General features: G+C 40.9%; 1 pseudogene across 1 annotated transcript; it reads right to left on the bottom strand.

The window, feature by feature from the left end:
• Positions 1-8,578: 8,578 nt before the first annotated feature.
• On the bottom strand, positions 8,579-9,198 carry LOC306641108 (translation machinery-associated protein 16-like; annotated as a pseudogene). Its single transcript has one exon. The product of its transcript is annotated as a translation machinery-associated protein 16-like (transcript).
• Between the last annotated feature and the right edge of the window lie 6,544 nt (positions 9,199-15,742).

Genomic DNA, 15,742 nt, shown 5'->3' with positions numbered 1-15,742 from the left:
ATCAGAGGATTAATGCACTGATTGAGTTAATACTCTCATAACCCAATCCTTTCACTTCTAAGCTTTCTTGCATTGTCTCACATATAAGCTTTGGGAGGGGGCATCTCATATCTAAACCATAACACATGTTAATCAAAAATGAAAAATAACAGAAAAAAGCAATTGGGTTTTGAACACATTTTGAGGGTACAGGCAACAAGATTTACTAATGAACTGGATGTGTGGGGATGAGTGGAAGAGACTCAAGGATGGTAGCAATGTCTTTGGTCTGAGCAACCACAAGAATAAAATTGTCTTGAACTGAAATGAGGATGATGACCAAAGGGCTGTTGACTGGAGAATTGGAAGCTCAGCCAAGCCTGAGATGCCCAGGAACCAGCCAAATGAAGGTGGGATAGCAGTTGGGTGTGTGGGTGTGGAGCCCAGTGGACAGGTTCTTGGTGAACATAAAAATTTAGGAATCATCATCATATATGTCATCTGCATATACACCTGTCATGCACATAATATTCAAAAGTCATAAGACTAGGTGAGAATTTCCTTAGAATTGAATATAGATATGAAAGAGAAAATATCCAGAGATTGAGATCTGGAGCACACTGCTGTTTAGAGATTAGGGTATGAAAAAAAAAAAAAACAACAAAAGTGCTTGAGAAAGGGTGGCTAGGAAGGTAGGATGGGAGCCAGGAGAAGGGTGTTCTAGAAGCCTGAAGAAGAAAGCAGTTCAAGAAGGAGAGGACACAGTTATGTTCAATCATGTGTTAAGCAAGAAGAGGTGACCATGGTGTTCTCTGATGACCTGGAGAAAAACTGTTTAATGGGATGTTGTGGGCAAAATCCTGGTTGTGGTAAGTTCAAGTGAGGCAAAGGGAGAGGAATTGGGGTGGCAGAGGAAGAGCATTCCTTAAAGGTGTTTGTTCTTTGGTGATGGGGATGGACCAGGGCTCACTAGGCAGGAGTTTTACACTGAGCTACAGCCCCAACCCCTCTGTCTGTGGAGGGGGCTCAGGAGAGGAGCTGAGCCTGGGCCAAGATGGCACTAGAGAGCGTGGCCATGTCATGGAGGTGTAACTCCCTGCTTATCTTAAGTGTCTTCTAGGTCCAGACAGCGTTCCTGGTTTACTGGCTCAGTTTCAGAATGGTTTCAGGTCTTGCCTGGTATATTTGCTCTATTTAGCCACCTTGCGCTTTGTCCTTTCCTTTCCAGGGAAAACCACAGGACAGATTGATTAATCTTAAAATACAAAAGGGAAATCCCAAAGTGGTAAATGAAGTAAACATTGAGGATGTGTGCTGTGCTACAGCAGTTAATTTTGGCGTTGAAAGTTTCCTCCTTGTGACGGTTCACAGAATAAACAGTGAATTGACAGGTCATTTTGTGGGTCTGCTCTTACTGAAGAAGGAAGCAGCATAAAGGTAACAAACTGGTCTTGATTCTGTGTCTTGTAACATCCTACAACAATATTTTTTTATTCTTTGTGTATAGAAAATCTTTGAATTGATGGTCCTATTACTTGTTGAATAATTATTTCTACCACTTTATGTTCTAGCTATACTACTGTGTGTATTTGATACTTTGTAAATTCAAATAGTCATTTATATAGAAGTTAAATTGCCAAGCCTCATTCTGAGCTCAAAGAATGAATGTACCTTCCAACAATAAAATTAATGCTTCTGATGATTTATTTATTTTTGCAGTGCTAAGCAAGTGCTCTACCACTGAGCTACACCTCCAGCCCAATACTTTTAATTTTTTTCAAAAAAAGAAGAGAGAGTAGTAGTTGGAGAGGGAAGTGAAGTGGAGTCTTTTCTTTCTAAGATGGGAGCATAGTATGCTCATAAGTTGATACACCTAATTCAATAGAAAGAGTGAATGTGAAGGTGTAGGAGTCAGAAGACAGAGCTGCAGGAACCACACGGATGGGGGTTGCTCTCCCATGACAGGGTTGGCCTTGGCAGTGCAGGGCGCTTGCCCAGTAGAGTCGGCCAGGGACAGGGACAGATACTTGGAGATGCATGGAAGTGGTGGTAGGAGCATGCAGTCCTTTTCTGATCTCTGATGTTCTTGGTGAGGTGGGAGGTGTGGCCACTGAGAGGGATGGTGAGGGGCTGTTTTCCAGCTGTGGGGAGAGAACAGAAATGTGAATTTAAAAGGTGACTAGAGGAGATCTAAGATGTTGGACTAGAGGGAGGCTGTGTTCCTTGTAGCTCCGTAACTCGGGTTTCAAGCAGAGGATATCTGTTTCTCTGTGAGGCAGTCTTTGCTGCTTATCTATCCCCTGCTGTTTACCCCATTTGTCCACTATGATCACCTGCAGTCTGCCAGCATGTAGACTACTTTTTGAGAGCAGATTGCTCACTGACTAGCACCTATCATCCGCCATTTGCCCGTTTGCCTGCCTCTTGCCTGCCCATCACCTGCCTTTCACCTACCCATCACCCACTGCCCAAGGTCCACCTGCTGATCATACACCGGTAGACTGCTGACAACCAGTGGATTGCCAGCTGCCTGCTCTTGCCTGGAAGTCCACTGTCACAGTACCCGCAGGTTTGGTTACATGTGGCTGCCACCATTTTGAGACAACAACCAGGACCTGCAGGACCCCCAGTCGGACCCACCGAGCCCCGTCTCCAGGACTCCTGCCCGACCAACCACATCCCACCTCCAGGACCCCCAGCTGACCATGCCCATGCCCTGAGCTGCAGCTCCCCATTTCCCAACACATTAGGAAGCCAGTATGGTTATCTTGGATTATCCTGGAAGTGGAAGCTGCCATCTGTAGGTGGGGCAAATCCCATCTTGAGAAGCCTGCTAGAGACTGGAAGCTCATTGTCAGGTACTTCTCATGCATCAGGCTACTGAAGACTGGGAGGTTAGAAAAGTATATGACTTTTTTTTTTTCCTTTTTGAAAAATTTTAAATTTTTATTTCTTTACTTTTCTTGCTATTTTCCTTTTGTTTACCTGTTTCCTCAGAGTCTCTTTCTCCCTTTTCTCATGCTAACAACCAACTTCTTTTGATTACATTTTCACTCTTTCTATGACCTAGAACTTCTATATACTCTTTTCTTAACAGTTATATCCTACACCCCTCCCTACCCTCTTTGTCCTCCATTAGAAATTACAGACCTTATTGCAAATATATTTGTTATACTATAGATAATAATTGAACTCATCTTCTCTGTTTATTATGACAATATTGTGAACGTCTTCATAGGGGCTATTTGGTTTAGGGTGCATATTTTCTGTACTGGGCATTGCTAATATTGATCTCCCCCTTAAAGAAAAGGTTTTGGAAACCTATAGGATCACTATAAGCCTATAGGGGGGAAACTGCAATACCCCAGATCTGCACTGCTAGAGGGGAAGATATGTGAACATGAAAAAAACGAGGGAAAAAAATGTTCCAAACAAACCAAGATTCTATATTAATAGAATCCAGTGACAGCATGGTAGAGGAAATGTCAGAAAAGGAGTTCGGAATATAAACAATTAAAATGATTCCTGAAGCAAAGGATGAGATAAGAGAGGAAATGCAGGCAATGAATGATCACTCCAATAAGCAGTTGAAAGAGCAACTGCAGGAAGCAAAAGATCATTTCAACAAAGAGATAGAGATTCTCTGTACAAGGTGACTAGAGAGTGGAATTGGGTGTTTTTCACCAACTATGATGAGATACAGGCCAGAGCGGGTGGAGAGACAGATTTCACCAGGGTTTTAGTTTCACCAGGAGAGAATCTCAAAGTGAGAGAGGGTCAAGGGAGTCAAGGGTATCAACCAACGAGTGCTCCACAGAGATTGACTGGGGTAAAGTGCACAGGAAGGGAAAGGGGACATGAAGGTGCTGGGGACATGAGATGGTGAGGGCTCTAGTCTATAGGACTGTGGGCCTCAGGGGGTCATAGAGTTGTTAGAATTGGAGTGCTGGGGGAGTGAGCTGGACAGAGGATATGATCTGAGAGTGGCTCCAGAGTAGGCAGGGGTCCAGTGACGGAGGGCTTGCCTAGCATGTGCTAGGCCCAGGGATTGATCCCTAGAACTGAAAAACAAAACAGAAAACCCAAAGTGGGGTATGGAGGAGCCACAGGTATCGGTAATGACAAGGTTAAAGAGCATGACTCCAGGGGCAGCTGAGGAAGGAGGAGAGGAGGGCCAGGCTGCCCAGGCCATGCTGACAAGTGCTCCTGTAGACTAGACTGGATCCTTCATCCTTGCGGAGCCTCTACTAAGCATTGTGTTGTCTGGATAGAGGTGCTGGCAGCTTTGCCTGAGGAAGGGGCCCCACAGGGACATAAAGGATGAGAAGCAAAGACATGAGAGAAGAGAAGGTAAAAGAACAAAGAAGAACTTGGTTTTACATTGAACATTGAACTTACGATCTTGACTGTTTAATTATATCTTCACTGTACAAGCATCAGCAACGTGCGTAACTCTTGCAGGAATGATTGCTCTACTCAGTCAGATATTTTGTGTGAGTGTGTAGCCTTCAAGCCACAGCCAGCTGAAGGATACTGTGCCTGGAAAATGAATTTTCCCTTTATTTGGTCTCATGGAACTTTGTTTAGCACCGGTAACTTGCAGGTGGAAGCACAGAGGTATTTATTCTGTTCCACACAGGCAGGTAAGGTGGGGAAGGGAAGCATGCCTGTGTGCCTTGAGCAGACAGGATAGACAGGTATACCCCACCCCACTCTGTAAGGATAGCCGAGGTGAGCTTGTGTCTACTAGAGCCCTTGATTTGCAAGAGTGTTATGGCTTAGATATGAGGTGTCCCCCAAAATTCATGTATAAAGCAATGCAGGAAAGTTTAGAGGTAAGCTGGGCACTGTGGTGCATGCCTGTAATCCCAGCAGCTCCAGAGGCTGAGACAGGAGGATCACAAGTTCAAAGTCAGTCTCTCGGCAATTTATTGAGGTCCCAAACAACTTAGTGAGACCTTGTCTCAAAATAAAAAATAAAAAAGGGCTGCAGACATGACTCAGAGGTTAAGCACCCCCAAGTTCAATCCCTGGAACAACAACAAAAAAAGTTCAGAGGTGAAATAATTGGGTTACGAGACATTTAACCTATTCAGCACATTGATCCATTGACAGGATTAACTGGATAGTAACTGTAGGTAGGTGGGGAGTGACCAGAGGAGGTAGGCCACTTTGAGGTTTATATTTTGTCCCTGGTGAGTGGAACTCTCTCCTGATTTCCATGTCCTGAGCTGCTTTCCTCTGCCACACTCTTCTGCCATGATGGTCTGCCTCACCTCAAACTCAAAGCAATGGAGTCTACCATCTATATGGACTGAGACCTCTGAAACTGTGAGCACCAAATAAACTTTCCCTCCTCTAAGTGTTCCTGTTAGGTCTTTTGGTCACAGAGATGAAAAGCTACTAAAATAATGGGTGTCCTTCATGGCCATCCCTCCCCGGGGACCTGCAGACCTGGGCAGCTCCTAGCTCTTCCTGGGAGTTGGCTGTGTTGTTTTCTGCACTATGTGATCATCTCTGTAATTTCTGTGCTCTTTGTCATGACAAAGAACTCTGTGCTCTCACTGTGTGTGTGTGTTTTCCCATCCCTTTCTCCCTCTGCCTGCCATGTTACCCAAGCAGGCTGGTGAGCATCAAGCTGTCTAGGGATTTGATTTACTTGAATTGGAACAATGGGATGTTAGATCTTAGGTGGATGGGACATCATTAACCTCTCTGGGGCCTAAGTTTCCTGATATGTAGAAATGAAAATTAAACTTTTTTTTGAAGTGGTTAAAATGTTCAAATGAGATATTTATAGAAGTGCTTTGTAAACTGTACAGCTCTAAAGAATGGTTTTGTCATCAGGTACAGATAACAGCAAATGGCCTAAATAGTGTGATTCTTAGAGGAGCCAGCCATTCTAGACCAGATTCCCATAAAAATCAAAATAGCAAGAAATAAAGAAGAGAAGTTAAAGTTCATTGCTGAAAAACCATGTTTTTCATTTAACCCCTGTGAGAGTGGGGGTAATTTTTTTAGTGCAGGAAAAGGAATATAATTCTGTTTTTCCTATCAGAATCTTTTGATGTGTTACCGTGATTCACAGACTATGACTCATATGTTACAATTCTCTCTAGTATATTACTAATGGTTTATATTCCTTAAAAAGGAAATAAGATGAAGCAGAGAGAGTGCATAATTATTTTTATTTCAGCTTATGCCTTGGGTTCATCTGACATAATAATTTCAGGAAGAGAAAGTTTCTCACCCCTTGCAAAGAAAAAAAAAAATCTCATTGCTTTCTTCAGAAATTACATTCCCAAATGCTTGTTAACCTTAGTACCTTTCTTCCCCCTGATGTTAGGGATGGAGCCCAAGGCCATGTGCATGCTGTGCAAGTGGTAAGTGCTCTACCAGTTGAGCTATACCCACAGCACTAACTGCAGTACTTTTGTGATTATTCTTTATAAACTACTATGTAAGAAATTAATTTTTCTAAGTTTAGGAAAAAAAACTAAATTGATATAAGCCCTTAACTCTGAAGATTTCATCATTGTCAATAGTTAATTCTAAAATATATATATTGTATATTTTCAAACTATATTTGTTATTTTGAATTACATTTGTCAATATTTTTTTTCCAATATTGAAAATAACAGATTTTATTTTTTCTGACATCGATCCCAGGACCTTGCACACATTAGGCAAGCTCTCTACTACCGACCTACACTCCTAGCTCTATTATCAGCTTTAAAAATCAATCAGTTCATTGAAACAAAATACACTACTTTCTTACCACCCTTTTCATGTTACCAAAAGGATCAAACAAATATAATAAAAACATCAAGCCAACCATATTAAAGTTACTTTAAAGTACATTTCATCTATTCCATTTTCATCTATTCTTACCTACTCATAAACCTTCTTGTCTGGTAGGTTCAAAACCTGTTAGCAATTTGAACCTTGTAAGATTTTCTGTATGTCTCCTATTGAATGTAAAGCTGTAAACTTCCTGAAGAATGAAGCACATTTTTAGTTCAACTGCCTTGACTTCTTTAGGCCAGATCTACACTGACTTCACACATATTGAAATGATCATGAGGAAAAGGATGAATGTATTTATCCAACAAAATCCAGTATTTTATGCACTTTACATATATGCATTTGAAACCTGTTCTAAAATACTGCAAGTTTGAGGAAACAGCCTCAAAAGGTTAAATGACATGCCAGAGGTCCCTTAGCTAGAGTGGGTGGCTGACCAGGTTGACTTCTTTCCAGCTTATGACATGACACCTAAATAAATATTCCACCAAATGAATGGATAAGCTTAATTGGAGGGATTTTTTTTGACATTTTTAAATTAAATTTTATTTTTAACTTTCAAATGTAAAAAAAGTTATAACACTTCATATAAACTGCTAGCAAAACAGTTATTAAGTTAACCTCATACATTAATGTTTTCCTTTTCTTGAAAATAAATATATTTATATCACATCCTTTAAAAAACATACTAAAGGATACTTGTGCTTACTTTCTCCAACAAAATTCTAATACATCAATGTTTTTCATGACACTTGAAATATTGTTGTATGTCAATTTAACCTTTTAGAAACATCACTTTTCACAATGAGAAAGTAGAAAAAATATATATAATCAAAAGGATCAAGCCTACATCATTTCTTCTGTCAAAAGATAAAATATATATGTGTGGGGATCAACATAACCACAGAGACCCATGACTTCTGTTTCTAACCTTTACCTCTGGCTCAGGAAAAAATAAATGATAATGCATAATCTATTGATGAATATGAATTCACAACCAAATTCTTCCCCATTTTATAAGGAAAGAAATTAGGTTTAATGTTTAAGAGAGAAATCAGTTTAATACAAATTCATTATTATCACAATTTAAGAAATGTCCACAGGAATCTCTTAGAAAACAGGTTATTGTCCATTCACCCATTTGGGAGATTAGGCAAATTTTTCCTACATATTTTCCATATAAGGAAAAAACTGAAAACACATTTTGTCCTCACACATATTACTTTTTCTTTGCACAAAGTTCAGATTAAATGTCTTTAAAAGATTACTTCTGGTATTTGTCCCTCAAGAGCTCATGTACAGGTAGCTTGATGCCTAGTGTGGCAATGTTAAGAGGTGGTGGTACCTTTAACAGGTGGGCCTAGTGAGAAGTCATCACTAGCCTCCCTATTCTCTGGTGTCCTATCTCACGACCCTCCTGCATGGATTGTGATGTCATTCACTATGAAGTGATATAGCCAGAGGCCCTTGCCAGGGCCATTCCTTTGGACTTTCACCCTCCAAAACCATGAGCTAATGAAATGTCTTTTCTTAATAAGTAACCTACCTAGCCTTGGGTATTTTATTATAGCAACTGAAAACAGACTAATACAACTTATATCTATTTTAGCAACTTAATGTAAATAAGCAACCTTCATTTTTAAATAAAAATCATAACATTTTTTTAAACTACAAATGGGACCCTCATTATACAGGAAAATGAAGCAAATAGCAAATTCTTATGTCTAGATAATTATTTACCATAATCAATGAGTGTGACTTGAAACTCTCAAATTATTTTCAACTCTACGTAAAGACAATCAAGCTACTGGAGTCATTTCTTCATCTGAGTCATCTGATTCACCTTTTAGTTCCAATTCCTCTAAATTTTTGTCTATAGTTAAAATAGTTTTCCTCTTGCCCTTCTTAGGAACTGCATCATTAGCACAGAGCTTTCTCATTTTAATGTTTGGCAATTTCTTCAGATCAAAATCCCATTCCCTAAAAGTTTTCAGATTGTTTGCATTTAAAATGTCTGGGATCTCAAGGCCATATCCTTCATACTGCTGCTGTCGCTCACGCTCCATCGTCCGCTTGATAACTGCTTCCTGGGAAAAGTGCCGCCTTCCCTGCCTGTTTTTGATGCTGTTATGTAACTGGATCTGCTCCAGCTCACTGTTAAATCTATTTAAATACCTTTCAACTAATTTACAAGCATCTTTCTTTGAATACCCCGATTTTTTAGATCCAGATGATTCTGAAACCACTGCAGTTTTTCACCAATAAGATTGAGACGTAAGGCCTTTTCATTCTTCAACTTTTCCTTTTTTTTCCTGTTTGTGGGCCTCTTTCGTAATCTGAGCTGCTTTTCTACTCTATGGATGGATGACTTTTTTTTCCCCGTACTGTACTTTTTCCCTTTGGAACTTTAGGCATGGTGACATCCGGGAGGCCGCGGGGAGCCTCCGCACCCCAGATCCGACAGTCACGGACCCAATCCACAGCAGCGAACACCTGCGAACACCAATTGAAAGGATTTTAAGATGTTTAATCTAGGCCAAAATTTTAATTTGGATCGTAAATTATTTAGATTGGCACTCGGTCTTGGTTAATCTAACCAGTCAATTTCTATTTCACTGGGTACCTGTGAATTAAGTTCTTGAAGAATATGGAAGAAGTAAAAGGGAAAAAAAAAATCCTCTGGATAACAGGACTTCAAAAAATATCCAAAGAGCCCTTTTGGGTTGTGGCTGTCCCCCGTGTCAGATGTGAGTCAGGCCCTGAATCAACTTCTCTGTACCTGGAAATTTCCAAGAACAACATTCAGAAGGAGACCAGGAAAGAAGGGAGCAACACAAATGGACAAATGCTGGATTGCAAGGTCCTCACATGATGTCACCTCCGCTGGGTTAGCTCTTCCTAGATTTCCCAGTGCAGCTTCTACTGTGGTTGGACTGGTCTCCTGTACTTTTGGCAGTGGTGTGAGTGTCCGCAGCCTGGGCACTTGCCATTGTTCTTCCTGTGAGGGACTCCATGTAAGGCAAAAGAGGTACCCTGCCACCTAACTGGGTTTTAATTTAATGGAACCAAGGCAGAAACCATTTGATTTAATTTCCTATGCAGGAATTCTGAGGTGCTGAAGGGCACTCCCTAAGAAAACCTTAGTTTCTTGGAAGGAACTTATAGTAGCATTGTCTTCTAAGAGATTTCAAAAGAAGTTTTTAATAAACGAAGTACCCACTCCCCTCTAAAACATATTAAATACGTCATGTTAAACATGTAAAATATGGTGAATTTCCAATACACTCAGAAAAGGATATAATCCTAATTGTGCAGCTCAATAAGTTTTCACAGTGCAGACACACCGTGTAACCAACGCTAAAGTAGGAAACAAGACAAACCACTAACCAGAAGCCCCTTCTAGTCCTTGCACTTTCCCTCCAGGGTAGACACTCTCCTGGCTTGGTTATAGTTCTACTGTTGCTTTTTTTTCTTTTGTTCTTATTAGTTATATATGACAGTAGAATGTGTTTTGCCATGTTATACATATAAGGAGTATAACTTCCCATCTTCTGGTTGTACATGATGTGGAATTACATTGGCCATGTATTCATATATGCACACAGGAAAGTAATATCTGATTCACTCTACTATTTTTCCTATTCCCAATCCCCTTCCCTTCCCTTCATTCCCCTTTGTCTAATCCAGAGTACTTTAATCTTCCCTACCCCTATCTCCATTGTAATTTAGCATCCACATACCAGATAAAACATTTGGCCTTTGGTTCTTTGTGATTGGCTTGTTTCAATTAGCATGATAGTCTCCATTTCCATCCATTTACCAGCAAATGCCTTAATATCATTTCTCTTTATGGTTGAGTAGTATTCCATTGTGTAGATGTACCACATTTTCTTTATCCAGTCATCTGTGAAAAGGCACCTAAGATTTGTTCCACAACTTAGGCATTGTAAATTGAACTGCTATAAACATTGATGTGTTTGCGTCACTGTAGTATTCTGATTTTAACTCTTTTGGGTATATGCTGAGGAGTGGGATAACTGAGTCAGATGGTGGTTCCATTCCAAGTTTTCTGAGGAATCTCCATACTGCTTTCCATAATGGTTGCACCAATTTGCCATCCCACCAACAACGTATGAGTGCACCTTTCCCCCCCATATCCTCACCAGCATTTATTGTTATTTGTATTCTTGATAATTGCCATTTTGACTGGAGTGAGATGGAATCTCAGTGTAGTTTAATTTTCATTTCTCTAACTGCTAGAGATGTTGAATATTTTTTCATATATTTGTCGAACATTCTTATTTCTTCTTCTGTGAAGTGCCTGTTCAGTTCCTTTGCCTACTCATTGATTGGGTTATTTGTTTTTTTGGTGTTAAGTTTTTTAAGTTCTTTATATATCCTGGAGATTAATGCTCTATCTGAGGTGCAGGTGGCAGAGATTTTTCTCCCATTCTGTAGGCTCTCTCTTCACATAATTGGAATACTGTGTTGCCCCTTGCAATGGTTAATTTTATGTGTTCACTTGCTTGGACATAGGATGCCCAGATATTTGATGAAACATTATTCTGGGTGTGTCTATCATGGTGCTTCTGGATGACAATACTTGAATCTGTACACTGAGTAGAGCAGATTGCCTCCCCAGTGTGGGTGGGTCACTTCTAGCAGTTGAAAGCCTGTATAGAACAGACAGCAGACCCTCCTGGGGGCAAAAGAGAATCCCCTTGGCTAACTGCCTGAGACCTGGGATGTAGGTCTCCTGTCTATCCACCTCCACTGTCTTGGGTTTGAACTAAAATAGCAGATCTTCCTGGGTCTTGAGCTTCCACTTTTTGGACTAGAACAACACCATCTGCTCTTCTAGGTCCCCAGCTTTCCAACTGCAGATCTTGGTACTTTTCATCCTCCATAATTGTATGAACCAATTGTTTATAATAAATCTCTTTGTATATCTATATCTATATTTACATCCATGCCCTGTTGGTTTTGTTTCTTTGGAGAACATTCATATATACCCTGCTTGTTTTTGCAATACAGTCATGAGTCACTTAATGATGAACATTCTAGAAGGTACTCATATAAACCTGAATAGTACAGGTTGATCACTTGATGTGGCCTCTTTTCTTTTAGTACTGGGGATTAAACCCAGGGGTGCTTTATTACTGAACTACTTCTCCAGGCTTTTTTATTTTTTATTTTTAGACAGGGTCTCAATAAGTTGCTGAGAGTTTCACTGTTACTGAGGCTAGCCTTGAACTTGCGATCCTTCTATCTTAGCCTCCCAAGTCAATGGGATTACAAGCATATGACATCATGCCCAGCTTAATGTAGCCTCTGATGCAACCAAAAGATGAGTTGATCACAAGGTTGGTATAACATGGCAGGCTATTTTAGGTAAACATTTTTTAATAAGTAAAAGCAGTACACTTCAAAATAACAATAAAAGGTTATAGTATTTTAAAAACCACTAATATAGTTGCTTATTATAGTTGCTTATTATCAAGTGTTATGTACTATTCACAATTTTCTTTTTTTTGTTTTTTTCTTTAAAAAAACAAAAAAATGTATTTTTGACTTACAGTATTTTAAATTTACAGTTGATTTATCAGGACATAATCCTAGTTTAATTTTTTATTTGTTCTTGTTTTGGTATACATGACAATAGAGTATATGGGGTATAACTTACCATTCTTGTGGTTGTACATGTTGTGGATTTACACTGGTTGGGTATTCATAGCAAAGTTATGTGATTTATTCTACTATTTTTCCTATTCCCATTCCCTTTCTCTTCCCTTCATTCATTTTTTTTTTATTGTAAACAAATGGGATACGTGTTGTTTCTCTGTTGTACATGGTGTAAAGGCATACCATTTGTGTAATCATACATTTACATAGGGTAATGTGGTTTGATTCATTCTGTTAATTTTTCCCTTCCCCCCACCCCTCCCACCCCTCTTTTCCCTCTATACAGTCCTTCTTTCCTTCATTCTTGCCCCCCTCCCTATGTTCACAATTTTCTGTCCTCTGCTTTTATATATTTGGCAGCACTATGGGCTTGTTTACACAGCCCTCATCAACACAAATGTGTGAGTAATGTTTTGTGCTATCATGTTACAACCTCTACAACATCACTAGGTGATGGAAATTTTCGTAGTTTTATTGTAATCATATGGAACTACCATGATGTCTGTGGTCTGTTGTTGAATGACAAGTATGTGGCACATGACTGTATTTTTATTAATGTAATGAATGAAGTCTGTGCAAAGTAACAGTCTTGAACAGAGCATCTATGGTATGTGGAGTACTTATCTGGTATCTGGCATGTCTTATAAATGAAATATTTCTTTTTCCTAGGATTATAATAGTGGTGAAAATTGAAGCCTCCATTGGACTATGCATTCCATTTTCCAGTTAAGCTGAGATGAGATGACAGAATCAACACCTTCACAAATGAGGATAATTATAAATGACTGAACCAGGGAATGCCAGATTCTAATACCCTGAATATAACTGAAGCAGTGCCCTGAATCCAAGTTAATGGCCAGAGGTACAAAGTGGATGATTTACCTACTTACAGTAACAAATAAAGTGAATTTTATCACATAAAGTCTTGGTGACTATCTGTCATCCTGCAAGGCCTGGCTTCAGTTTAATCTTTCTGCAAATAGGCAGGAATGGGGTGGAGGAGGCAGGAGGGAAATACATGGGGGCTGTGAGCCACCACAGGCATTTCCATGGTATTTCCCCACACTGATCAACTAATCAATCATTTATTGGATTTATAATCCAAATGCCAGCCAAGATCTCCCTGTCCATCTGGTCCCTGCATGCATATAATATCTCAAAACCTCACATTATCCTTGATACAAAACTTGGCCTTTTCACTGATTCCCACCAGAAACTCACCTATACCAACTGTTTATGGGTTGTAATAGAATTTCACTGGAAGTTTTGGGGTAAGGGAGGCTCATTATAATATAGCGTACAGTAATCTTGTCTCGTCTTCTTTTTCTTTTTGCTTTCTCTTTTTCTTGGAAGCTCTGGAAATTATTTTCCTGGTATCAGGGACAGTAATTTTGTAAACAACTGTTGCTGCTTGAGAATGCCCTGAAAGCTCTTGCTCTTATCCTCGCTTTTTTTTTTTTTTTTTTTTTGGTACTGGGGATTGAACCCAGTGGTGCTTAAACCACTGAGCCACACATCCTGAGCCCTTTCTGTATTTGATTTAGAGACAGGGTCTCCCTGAATTGCTTAGGGCCTTGCTAAATTGCTGAGACTGACTTTGAACTCTTCATCCTCCTGCCTCAGCCTCCTGAGCTGCTGGGATTACAGCACAGCAGGCCTCATCTAAGTGTGTCTTCCAACACATACAACAGAAAGACCTATGAAATAAAAATTTCTTCATTTTGTTATAGAATAAATGATGACATGATTTCTATATGCTCAGCATTAGGCCCAGGGAAAAATAAAAGATATAATTCCTGGGCTGGAGGTATAGGCACAGTGGTAGAGTCAGTGCATAGTGCATAGGCCCTGGGTTCGATCTCCAGCATCACAAAGAAAAACAACAACAAAAAGGTACATTCTCCATAAGGATAAAGACTGTCCATCTCACACCACTACATCCCTGGGGCTTAGCACAGTGCTGGAAAACACTCAACCAATGTGTACAGAGCATGCCCTGGGTTTGATCCCTAGCACCTTGTGTGTGTGGGGGGGGGAGATTTCCTATTCTTAAGGCATTTAGAGACAATTGATCTTCATAGACTAGTTGGGAAATGCTTCCAAGCCAACCTGTGTGGTAACGTCCATTGACATTACCACGGATTGAGAGAGGGGCAGCTGGAGTCAGCAGGAAAGGGTGGGAGTGAAGGTTTGAGAGGGTTGAGGTGGGGGAGGATCTCTCCAGGAGGAGGGGCTGAATTTGATTTGGCTGAGTGGTGGGAGGGGAGCGGTTCAGGGTCAGGACACAGTGTGAGCTGGGTGTGAGCATATGCAAGTGTCTACTGGGAGGAGACTGGGCACTCGCTGAGAACTGTGCGGATACGCTTGGCTGCAATGATGGGGTGAAATTAGGAAGGACACCAAAAGCCAGAGACATGTGGACCCTGGGACCAGTGATAATGGAGATTTCCTGAGCAGGTTCCCTGAGCAGAAAAGGACATGCAGGGAGCCACATCAGGAAGCCTTGCCTGACAGCTGTGCATGATGCCCTGGAGGGGCAGGGAGGCTGTCCCAGTCCATCACCCAAGCAGATGGATTGGGAGGAACCTCTGCAGGAGATGACAAGGCACGTCTGGGCAAAAGGGAAGCACTGTCACACTCGACCTCCAATTGGCTGTGGGAATGAAGAAAAGGGACACGTTCCAAGGATGACAGTTGTTACTGTAACAAATACCTGAGGCACATCAGCTAATAGAGAGAAAAGGATTATTTTGGTTCACAGTCTTGGAGGTTTGTTTGGGGTTTTAGAGGGAACATGACCGACTGCCCCTTTTGCCTTGGGCATGTGGCAGGAATATGTGACAGAACAAAGCCATTCACCCCAAACGTCATGTCAGGGAAGTGGAAAAAGGAGAAGGAGATGGGGCATGGGCGCCTCTGCCCGACTCACGGACATGGCCACAGTAACTGGAAACTTCCCACTAGGCCCCATCTCTTCAAGGGTCCACTGCCTCCCAATAGGGCCAGGTTGGAGACCAAGCTTCTAATTACATGGGCATTTGGGGGACACTGCAGAAATCCAGACTATAGCAGGCAGGGCGATTAAAAGGCAAACCTGAGAGCAAAGGAAGCATTGTCAAATTTGACGTCTGGTAGGTTGCAGGGATGAAGAGAAGGGTCACAACCTGAGTGAGGTGGGCCCCGGGTGGGTTTAGTGTTCTTCTCTATGGAGATGTTCGTTTTTCCCTCTGCATGCCTCTGCTCCCGCCTATGGTCACCTTCTGTCTTACCATGACTT

The sequence above is a fragment of the Sciurus vulgaris genome, assembly GCF_902686455.1.
Source record: "Sciurus vulgaris genome assembly, chromosome: 12".
NCBI classification, from domain to species: Eukaryota; Metazoa; Chordata; class Mammalia; order Rodentia; family Sciuridae; genus Sciurus; species Sciurus vulgaris.
This window is presented reverse-complemented; position numbering and strand designations above follow the sequence as displayed.